The sequence below is a fragment of the Halichoeres trimaculatus genome, unplaced genomic scaffold (assembly GCF_033239565.1).
Source record: "Halichoeres trimaculatus isolate MK-OKI-2021-1 unplaced genomic scaffold, fHalTri1.1 fHalTri1_scaffold_2, whole genome shotgun sequence".
In the NCBI taxonomy this organism is placed as follows: Eukaryota; Metazoa; Chordata; class Actinopteri; order Labriformes; family Labridae; genus Halichoeres; species Halichoeres trimaculatus.
In genome coordinates, this window is record NW_027437180.1 from 42,162,921 (window position 1) to 42,174,620 (window position 11,700).

Here is an 11,700-nt window from a genome sequence, read left to right on the forward strand (position 1 = left end):
GCAGGGTCCTTGAGGGTGCACGGGAGTTTGCCCGACCTGTCCACATGTGTTTTGTAGACTTGGAGAAGGCATTCGACCGTGTCCCTCGGGGAGTCCTGTGGAGGGTCCTGTTGGAGTATGGGGTGTCGGGCTGCTTGTTACGAGCCGTCCGTTCCCTGTACGACCGGTGCCAGAGCTTGGTCCGCATCGCTGGCAGTAAGTCGGACTCGTTTCCAGTGAGGGTTGGACTCCGCCAGGGCTGCCCTTTGTCACCGATTCTGTTCATAACTTTTATGGACAGAATTTCTAGGCGCAGCCAGGGTGTCGAGGGGGTCCGGTTTGGTGACCTCAGGATTGGATCACTGCTTTTTGCAGATGGTGTGGTCCTGTTGGCTTCATCAAGCCGTGACCTTCAACTCTCTCTGGATCAGTTCGCAGCTGAATGTGAAGCGGCTGGGATAAGAATCAGCACCTCCAAATCCGAGTTCATGGTCCTCAGCCGGAAAAGGGTGGACTGCCCTCTCCGGGTCGGGGATGAGATCCTGCCCCAAGTGGAGGAGTTTAAGTATCTCGGGGTCTTGTTCGCGAGTGAGGGAAGGATGGAGCGAGAGATCGGCAGGCGGATCGGTGCGGCATCTGCAGTAATGCGGACTCTGCACAGGTCTGTCGTGATGAAGAGGGAGCTGAGCCGGAAGGCGAAGCTCTCTGTTTACCGGTCGATCTTCGTTCCCACCCTCACCTATGGTCATGAGCTTTGGGTAGTGACTGAAAGAACAAGATCGCGGGTACAAGCGGCTGAAATGAGCTTCCTCCGTAGGGTGGCCGGGCTCTCCCTTAGAGATAGGGGGAGAAGCTCGGCTATCCGGGAGGAGCTCGGAGTAGAGCCGCTACTCCTCCGCGTTGAGAGGAGCCAGATGAGGTGGCTCGGGCATCTGATGAGGATGCCTCCTAGACGCCTCCCTGGTGAGGTGTTCAGGGCACGTCCCACCAGGAGGAGACCCCGGGGCAGACCCAGGACACGCTGGAGAGACTACATCTCTCGGCTGGCCTGGGAACGTCTTGGGATCCCCCCGGAAGAGCTGGCCGAAGTGGCTAGGGAGAGGGAAGTCTGGGCTTCCCTGCTTAGGCTGCTGCCCCCGCGACCCGACCCCGGATAAGCGGAAGAAAATGGATGGATGGATGAGAAAATAGACACACACCCTTGTAAACACACATTCACCCAACACCAGGAATATTTTTTATTTGGTGATTAAAGAAAAGAAGAAGAAGAAGAAGAAGAAGAAGAAGAAGAAAAATTACATTTACAACAAAACAAATAGTTCTTGTATTATTTGTAGTTAGTAATTAGATACGATCAACAAACTTACAGGTCTATTTAGAAAAAGATAAAGATTAGATTTGTATTATAAACTGAGCTTTCTCATCACTGGCTTTATGCATTAACTGAACAGTAGAACTATGTGACAAGGATTTACAAAGCAAAACTAGAGTACAAGGCTTCACTTCAACCAGACACTGAGCATCAACAGACTTTTACTATAAACCGTTATTAACGAGCAAGTGACGATTCTGACCAACGTTTCCACCGCCTTCACATTTTTCATTCATTCATTCATTTCTGAACCTCTTATCCTGTTCAGGGTCACGGGTGGGTGGAGCCTATCCCAGCTGTCATTGGGCGAGAGGCGGGGTACACCCTGGACTGGTCACCAGCCAATCACAGGGCTGACACAGAGACAGACAACCACTCACTCACACACTCACACCTACTCACATCATTCAGAGAGTTCAGTTGACTTGATGGGGTTTTTTTTGGATTGTGGGAGGAAGCTGGAAAACCCACGCATGTGCAGCTTTCTGCAATTTCATTACACGTCCTCATTCTTAGCTTTGTGTCACTGCTTTAGGTGATTCTTATTTCACATGTTGCACATTTTCAGCTGTCACACATCGCTTTAGTACGTTTGTTTCACATTTTTTCATTTGCTGCATCAGTTCTCAGTATTTCAACACATTAGCCGGAAGAAATGCACCCTTTCTGGTTATAAGAGCTAATCTTTCAGTTCACCCAACCCCAATGTTTCGTTTGTGCAGGACTTAATTACCACACCATGCTCTGTTGGTGTTTTCAGACATAACAACTATCTCTAAGTTCCCTTTTCTTTTCTTTTTTTCTAAGTTATTTTTTGGGAGTGGATAAAGCAGGACAGGGGCTGGAGGGTGTTAGGCCATCTGCATTCACTCTGGATGTTCCCGTCCCAACAGAGGTCATCTGATTTGTAGCATCAAAAATCATTCAAGCAAAAAAAACTTGTGAAAAAATACCTCAGCAAAAGTCTGTCTGGCATAATTGGGTGTTGCAAAACTACTGAACAATGGTTCACTTTCAATCCCAACAAAAGTCATCTGATTTGTAGCATCAAAAAAGCACTCAACGCAAAAACAAACAAACAAACACACAAACAAAACAAAACAATCAAAAAAGCTTGTGAAAAATAGTTCGGCAAAAGTCTTTCTGGCATAATTGGGTGTTGCAAAACTACTGTATGATTACTAACTTAACTTCCCATTCCAACAGAGGTCATGTTATTTATACCATCAAAAAATCATTCAACGCAAAAAATAAATAAATAATTAAATAAATAAATAAACTAAACAAAAAAAGCTTGTAGAAAATAGCTTGGCAAAAGTCTGTCTGGCACAGTGGATTGCTAACTTTGTTGTTGGGTTTCACAATGATAAAGGAATTAACGAAGCCAAAACTTTAAGGTTTGTTCTTTCATCTTGGTTCTTGAAATAGTTTGTTTTACTTAATCAAATCATCCCCAAACCAAACAAACCAACTGTCAATCCCAATCCACATTACTTACCTCATTATTTCTGTTTTCCTCTAATTCTTTCCTGTGCTGCCAGTCACAAAAGAATTAGCATAAAATGCTTCCTTCAAGTGGTTTTCAAAACACCCTAATTACAGGAATGTGGGCTTCAGACGCCACAGTAATAAATACACATGAGACAGGTAATTACACACGCCAAACTTTCAGTCTTCAAATTTGGCTCCATGCATTATGAATGAACTTCTTCTGCAGTTTTTTTTTTTTTTTCTACAACCTTTTTCCTTTAAAGGGACCAAAGAGGTTTTAGTGGTTTGACAGTTCTTTTGTTTACGCTTCAAACTCATCACCTGGTCTGGTTTTCATTTTGAATAAGCCGACATTTTCCTGACATGGAGTGGCGTACCTGTCAGGAGATAATGATACTTTTCTACGTTTGAGTGACTTATTCCTTTAATGATGGCGTGACGGGAATAAAACATCACATTTCCCACCACACGTTTCTCCTGAAGGAAATCACACAGGCCGCAGCAGCGTTGAGCCAAACCTAACATCTTTACCCCTCAGGTCTTCTATCAATCTGAAACAGTCTGTTTAGGAAAAACACAAACAGGCGCACACTCCACAGGCACACCCACACTTGTGTTATGTGTCACAGGGTTTTCATTATTTTTTCTGGAAACTTCAGTGTGACTCCTGGCCCCCGACCAGTCTCACCTACAGAGCAGTTCATTTGAAGTACAGCAGGAAGTGAGAGTGATAGCAGGACGCTGGGGACTGCCGCCGCCGCCGCCGCTGCTGACACTGTGTTCTCTCAGATAGTAAACTAAAGAGACAAAAAGGAGGGCAGAGGCATGAAGGGGGCAAACGGAACAGCCAGGAAAGAAAGACTTTTAATTGGGCTCGACTTGTTTACCTTAAAAGTGTTGTAGTGTATTCCTGAGGAAGGCAGCTTTGAGAGACTGTGGGCGCTAACCACAGACTGTGCAGAAATGCAGCAAAGTCCTGGTTCTGGTTCATGCTTCTGTTATCTTTTATCAGTCCTATTCCATCACAAAATCTCAGGTCATTGTTGTAATGTTAGAGCATGATTTTCTGCCTTGCATTGATTCGATTCTTATAACCACTTACATTTTTTTTTTCAATTCAGGCTTTCTGTGCACACAAAACTTGTCTTTTTGTAATTTCATGATTCAGAAAATCACAACACAACTTATCATTGCAAAATTGAGACAACCTGTCATTTCTCATGATAAGCTCTATTCATTAATGTGTTTTGTTTTTTCCAAAAGAAAAGAGAGATATTTAGAGTTCCCTGTGAAGAATTACCGTAATGTTTGGTGTATTAGACACAGTCATATTAGTGTGGCCATTAAATCAATACAACACAGCAAGAGGTATTAAAGTATGTTACAGTACTTTAGCTGAAAGATGGCACTGTGATCTAGTTCATAGTGGATCCTGGTCATAGCTTGACCGTGAGTGGAGCAACGACCCCTTGCAACAGTCAGTATAAGTTCTGTCGTAGCAGCTAACTGGATTGCATTTGGATTCATAACTCAAGAAGACAGTTTAAAGAGGGGGTACTGAGATTAATGTAAAATTCTACAATTTTAATCAGCAGCAAGCGGTGTACAACACAGACAAGAGTTAAAACCTTAAGCCCAGTTTCCACCAAGCAGCTCAGTTTAGTTTGTCAAGGTACAGTTAGTTTGGTACAGCACACATTGTATGGTGTTTCCACTGACCAATCCCGGGACAGGTCCACACTTTTTGGCACGTAGAGGCTCTAAACTAAACTGATCTGATCCCAGAAGGTGGAGCTACAACACTGCAGGCCGTTGGTTGGTCGAAAGAATCGTCACTTCCTGTGTGACAGCTGCTGCATTTCTCCTGGTGGCTCACAGACTTCTCTGAATCAAAGCTTGATTGTTCTTTGTATCAAAGAGCTACATGACGATCACAGAGAGGAGGAAATGCTGCATGTCTTCATCTGTGCTCTTTGTTTACTGTGTCGTGTTTTTCTTCTTCGTTGGATTTATTAGCGAGGTTCACAGTGTTGCACTGCCACAGCGTCATGCTTGGGGATGGGAACCTTTCACATTTGAAACGATACGGTACCGATGCCCAGTACCTGGCAACCAGTACCGGTACTCAACGGTTCTCAATTCTCCCTCACAGTCACATGGATGCATTTAGCTATCTAAAAATAGCACCTTGTGATTTTTAGTGAAGCGGTACGCAGCAATTTGGACAGAATTCTGTCGGTACCCATAAAAGTGCCTAACTCGGTTCCCATCACTAGTCACACTAATGTGTAACTGATGCAGATATCGGTAGTTGGCTTCCAAGCCGTCCACCATGAGGGGGCTTAGTTGGCTGTGGAAACGCAAACAGGATCAGGCTTAACTGAGCCGATCCGTACCAAACCGTACTGATGTGTGCTTGGTGGAAATGGGGCTTCAAGTTATTTGCTGCAGGTGCTGCCACCTAGTGCTAGGAGAAGTGCTTTCTTTGTTTTTGTTTATTTTTCATCTAAAATAATGTTGCCACAGCGAACCACATCAAAAATGAAATTAACATCACTAATATTTTTCAACCTTTGACACCATTCACTAATCAGAGCCATAATTAAAAGACAGATTTGAGGATTTTTACAACATATGAAGATGTAGAGCTTTGAAAATCTACACAGGTTATGTCTGAACATCCTGAGTTACTTCTTTATATCTGTGTTTAAGATAATGGAGAGCAGAATACCCCCTGTTTGATGTCAACGAGAAGATGTTTTTTACCACACCCAGCCCAGTCAAAGCACAAAGACAGTGTCTTTATGCTTTGACTGTGGGAAACACATTAACTCATTGTTTAACATTTGTTTGGTAGAAAGCAACTATAGAAAATCATTTTCCCCAGCTGGAAACTCCAAAAACAGACTCCTTGTTATATTCCTATGTTCCTGTATTTACAGTAATCATTTATTACTCTTTAAAACAGTTTGTTTCTTTCTCTTCTGTCAGTAAAGTTAATCAAAAGTCAAACACTGCATTGTAGAGTGGCATAGATAAAAAAGCAGCTGAAAGATAATCCAGAGAAGTGGAGAAGGACACTTCATGCGTTATTCACAGTCGAAGAAGGCCGTCTGACTACAAACCTCATTTTGAATGTGTAACAGGATGAACCTGTAAAGCAGAGAAGGAGGAAGAGAGAAAGTCAGGATCTGGATCTACAGAGAGACGCTCAAAGAAAGAGCAGGAACCACGCTTTCATGTAACTGTTGTAGAAATTAAATTTATGATCATTTAAAAAAATTAAGCACAACAAAACCTTTGCTCTGAGATGCAAATTATGACTCTGCCCTGCTGGTTTGTTTGTCTGTTTGGAAGAAATCTCACAGCGTAGGAATCAGATTTAGGGAAATAACTTACAGAGAGGTTGGGCAAGGGCAGGAGAAATTCAAGGTTGATGGGGGGGCGACTAACACACAATGATGGCTAATTTAGTGATGACCTTGCTTGTTTACCAAAATTAATGATGTTAAATCATGTTTTGAGGAGCTCACCAAGGGTCAGGCTTATTTGGAGAGAGAAATAAATTGCTAAAAGCATGTTTTAGTTTGCTTATCAACTCAGCGAGGAGGTCTGAGAATTTAGAAAATTCATTTAATATTTTAAAAAATGTAAAAAGCGTGAGCTTAGTGTCTTTTTTACTGAGCATCTTTAAAATTTGATTCTCCAGTGCTGTTGTTAAGTTGAGGAGCAGATAAGAAGCTGTTTTATAACAGGACTTAACCTACACTCATGTGCCACTTTATCAGGTAGACCTAGTTCCAGGTTGGACCCTTTTTCCTCCAGAACGGCCTTAATCCTTGGTGTCACAGATTCAACAAGGTCCTGGAAACCTTCCTCAGAGAGTTTGGTCCATATTGACATGATAGCATCAACAGTTGCTGCAGATTTGTGGTCTGAACATCCATGATGAGAATCTCTCGTTCCACCACATCCCAAAGGTGCTCTATTGGATTGAGATCTGGGGACTGTGGAGGACATTTGAGTACAGGGAACTCATTGTCATGTTGAAGAAAGCAGTCTGAGATGATTCCAGCTTTATGACATGGAGCGTTATCCTGCTGGAAGTAGCCATCAGAAGATGGGTACACTGTGCTCATAAAGGGATGGACATGGTCAGCAACAATACTCAGGACTTACCAGCTGACTTTTTTTTCTCTCTTTTTTCTTCTTTTTTTCCTTTTTTTTCTTTTTTCTTTTTTTTCTTTTTTCTCTTTTTTCTTTTTTCTTTTTTTTCTTTTTTCTCTTTTTTCTTTTTTTTCTTTTTTTTTCCCTCTTTTTTCTTTTTTCTTTTTCCCCCTTTCTTTCCCCTTTCTTTTTTCTCTTTTTTTCTTCTTTTTCTTTTTCCTTTTTTTCTCTGTTTTACTTTTTTTTTTTTCTTTATTTTCCTGTGGACTTTAAACCATGCTCAGTTGGTACTAAGGGGCCCAAAGTGAGCCAAGAAAATCTCCCCCACACCATTACACCAGCAGCAGCAGCCTGAACCCTTGATACAAGGCAGGATGGATCCATGCTTTCATGTTGTTGAGGCCAAATTCTGAGCCTACCATCTGAATGTGGAGCAGAAATCCAGACTCATCAGACCAGGCAACGTTTCTCCAATCTTCTATTGTCCAGTTTTGGTGTTGCTGTGTGAATTGTAGCCTCAGTTTCCTGTTCTTAGCTGACAGGAGGGTCACCCGGTGTGGTCTTCTGCTGCTGTAGCCCATCTGCCTCAAGGTTGGACGTGTTGTGTGTTCAGAGATGCTCTTCTGCAGACCTCGGTTGTAACCAGTGGTTATTTGAGTTACTGTTGCCTTTCTATCTGCTCCAACCAGTCTGTCCATTCTCCTCTGACCTCTGGCATCAACAAGGCATTTTGTCCCACAGAACTGCTGCTCACTGGATATTTTCTCTTTTTGGGACCATTCTCTGTAAACCCTAGAGATGGTTGTGGGTTAAAATCCCAGTAGATCAGCAGTTTCTGAAATACTCAGACCAACAACCACGCCACGTTCAGAGTCCCTTAAATCACTTTTCTTCTCCACATGATGCTCAGTTTGAGATCCTTTTCACCATGTCTACATGAATAAATGCACTGAGTTGCTGCAGGAAAATCAGGAAAAGGTTGAGAAAATTAAAGCTAAAACTGAATCAAACTAGATTTTTATCCAAAAGCCAAAAAGGGAAAACTGTAGGAGAGGAAAGAATGAGAGCAGGCGGAGGAGCAGCCCCTCCTGAAACATCTGTGGCCTGTCAGAGCTGCTTGACTTACAATAAGAGGCAAGACACACGTCTTCTTTCTTTCTCCATCCCTCTCTTTTTTCTCCTCCGTCTTTACTTTAAAGACAAAGGGGGAAGAAACAATAGGACATGATTTACATGCACACATGCATACACAATGCTGCGCTGCCATGTATGATAAATGTCTGTCCCTGCAGCCCCTCTGACCCACTTGAAGAAGATCCTTTCCTCAGTGTGGCCTGACACTAACTCACCAAAACACATTTCCTCCACACTTTTCCTGCTCAGCCCTCTACTCTCTGTGTGTTATGTTTTTGATTCACCTGAAGGGGACGCACTTTCTGCCTCCTAAGATTTGAGTCTTTACTAAGTTCTGTATATCATTAATGTATGTAATTCTGAAGCTGATCACTTCCTGCTCCACCTTCATCCAGCCTTGTAACCTGGTGGTAGACTCTGAACCCACTGGCTGACTTTATATATGTAAAGTAAACACAGCTGGAGATGTGTGCCTCCACAGCCAACTCTTTCTGGGCTTCCTGTTTCGCTTGTAATCAGTGGAAGCAGTTTTGGCTAAGTCTACATATTTTCTTGTGCTGGCAGTCCAACCATGAACCTGAAGGCCAAGACTGGATTTCAGAGGCCATGTTAGATCTAAAGCTGCAGAGTCGGTTTGTATAACAACTCGTAGAAATCTTGTCTTTCTGTACCTTAATGTTTCCCTGTGTGCAATAAAAGCTTGTTAGAACACCAGCTACGTTAACATGCAGTCATTAACCCTTTCATATTTGTAATACCCCTTTTTTTAAAAAAAAAAAAAAAAAAAAAAAAAAAGAAAAAGAAAACAGAATATGCTCATATTCTGGTTTTTAACAACCCTAAAATCATCCCTGGGTTACTCCTTTTCTAACCCAAACATTTGGTCATGTCTATCCAGATATTCTCATCAAAAGGAACATTAATTTGTGTTCTGCAATAATCTGTTCGCAAGAAATCTTGGTCTTTTGAGTTCAGAAAGTCCTAGCGGTAAAATGATGAAACGATAGACAACACCCCACAATCGAAGCGACCACTTTATCAGTGTGACCAAAGACATGAACATTATGTCGTTTGTAGACAGTATAAAGTACCGGGATGGCCAGCTAACGGTACAGAGGGATTATCAGCGCACATTCATTCAGCGTTTTTTAAATGTACAGTTGTTCAGTGGTCAGTTTTTAGAAACGATACCATACAACAGAGGCCACGTCTATCAAGTTTGGACGGTCACAGAGCAACCGGTGTTTTGGAGCTAATAGCAACCATGCTAACTGGTGACTCTCAGCCGACAGTAAGGCAAGGCAAGTTTATTCATACACAAGGCAATTCAAAGTGCTTTACAGCTAACATAAAATACATCACAGCAGGCAAAACAAAATCACTGCATAAAATCACATCATAAAACATTAAAAATGATTAATTAAATTAAAGAGGAGAGTGCAGATAAAATACTTTCAGTTGTCGTATGCTAAGCTAACAGAACTGTTTTCAGCCGGGCTTTGAACATTGTCAGAGTTGAGGCCTGTCTCACATCTTCTGGAAGACTGATCCAGATTTTAGGAGCATAAAACTGGAATGAAGTCTCACCGTGTTTAGTCCTGACTCATGTCCAAGATGATCTTTGGAGCTAGACCATGAAGGGACTTGTAAAGAAGCAGAGCTGTTTTAAAGTCTATTCTCTGAGCCACAGGAAGCCAGTGCAGAGACCTGAGACCTGGACTTATATGGTCGTATTTCCTGGTTCTGGTCAGGACCCGAGCAGCAGCGTTCTGGATGTACTGACTCTGGTCTTACAGCTGGTTTTGAGAGTCCAGTGAGCAGGCCGTTACAGTAATCTAACCTGCTGGAGACAAATGCGTGGATCAGTCTCTCTAAGTCAGGTTTAGACACTGTTCCTTTAATCCTGGAGATGTTTCTGAGATGGTAAAAAGCAGCTGATGTTATTGATTTGATGTGGCTGTTAAAGTTCAGGTCTGAGTCCAATATCACCCCTAGATTTCTAACCTGGTTACTCACATTCAGAGAGAGTCTGAAGGTGACTGATAACCCTTCTCTTTGTTTCCGTGGGCCACAGACAATGGTTTCTGTGAAAGTATCAGGGAATACCGTATTTTCCGCACCATAAGGCACCGCACCTAAAAGCCTTCAGTTTTCTCATCTTATAACCCGATGTGCCTTATATATGGATAGATATTGATTAATCATGGATACTGTAGTAGTTGACGAAGTAACAGCGGTAAGAACTTGTAAAGAGGAATTCTGCTAAGTGCTAACATTAGCTCACAGGCTGGCCCGGGCTTCTTCTCTTGTTTATTGCTAAAGGAACACAGCGCCCCCCAAAGGTCTGGCATTTGAACTGATCTCTGGAAACGGCTTTTGTTGACGGCAGAAACGGCTTCGTCTTTACAGCGCACTTTTTTTGAAAACGGCACAGAAAACAGTTGGATAGGAAAATGTGGTAGCACTTTAGATTACAGCCCGCGTCTTACAGTGTAGTTTCCCGTCTCTTACAGTGTAGTTTCCTCAACTGTAGGGGTAACTCTCACACATGTACCTTGACATTTTGCGGTACCTATCGGGTAGTTATGCTCGCGTCTTACAGTGTAAGTCCCGGAGTCTTACAGTGTAGTTTCCCGTGTCTTACCATGAACTTATCAAAACAGTGTAATTTTCCTGGACATATGCTCTAACTATGCAAACCTTGATGTATCACTTCCTCTTAAGAATCAGCATGGATAAAGATTATGTAGACCAATGATAAAGTTAAAAGCTGTAATGTATTGATGAGTATGGGTTTCACATAATAATGATATTCAGACGTATAAAATATCTTTATTTTTTTATACACACAGAGACCCCACATTGTAATTCTCCTTTTAAGTTACTGATCCATTAAGATCACACTTGTCTTTGCTTACTGGCTAACTATCCAGTATTTTCTGTTATAAATTGCCTCTGTTCTTCGTTGATGTGTTGTAAGCATTTTGTATATAATTTTATTCAGGCAACTTGGAGGGCAGACCGGGGTCCTTAGGATTTTGCGTATTTGCGTTCATGCCTTTATGCGGGCAGCTTGGGGTCCTAAAAGTTGTATATCCCGAACGGGGAGTCCGCGATTGTTTAAAAGCATCTTCAAAACATCTTATAAGTTATCAGTGATGCATTCTTGAGGAAGTAAGTACTTTAATAGCTTACAAGTTATCTTTAAGGAGTGTTGAGAGGGGAATAAACATTTAGTTTGTTTGTTTATGTGGCAGGAATTTTGGCTCTTATTTCCCTTACGTTGCACTGCTAATGCTAAATAGCTAGTGGGCGCATCATTAACGTCTGGTAGACACTGTCTTTGATTCACCTTCTGTTATTTATTGTTTCAGATACCATACACTGCCAACCCTGTTGAGATGCACTACTGATAAGTGGCTGTTGGACGTTGATGTCACACACATTATTCATCCTCTTCGTTCATTCATTCTCCATGCATCCGGCCGTTGCTGTAATGCTGTTTCTTAAAGGATACATAAAAGACTGAACTGTGAACTGTGTATCTGCCTTTACTC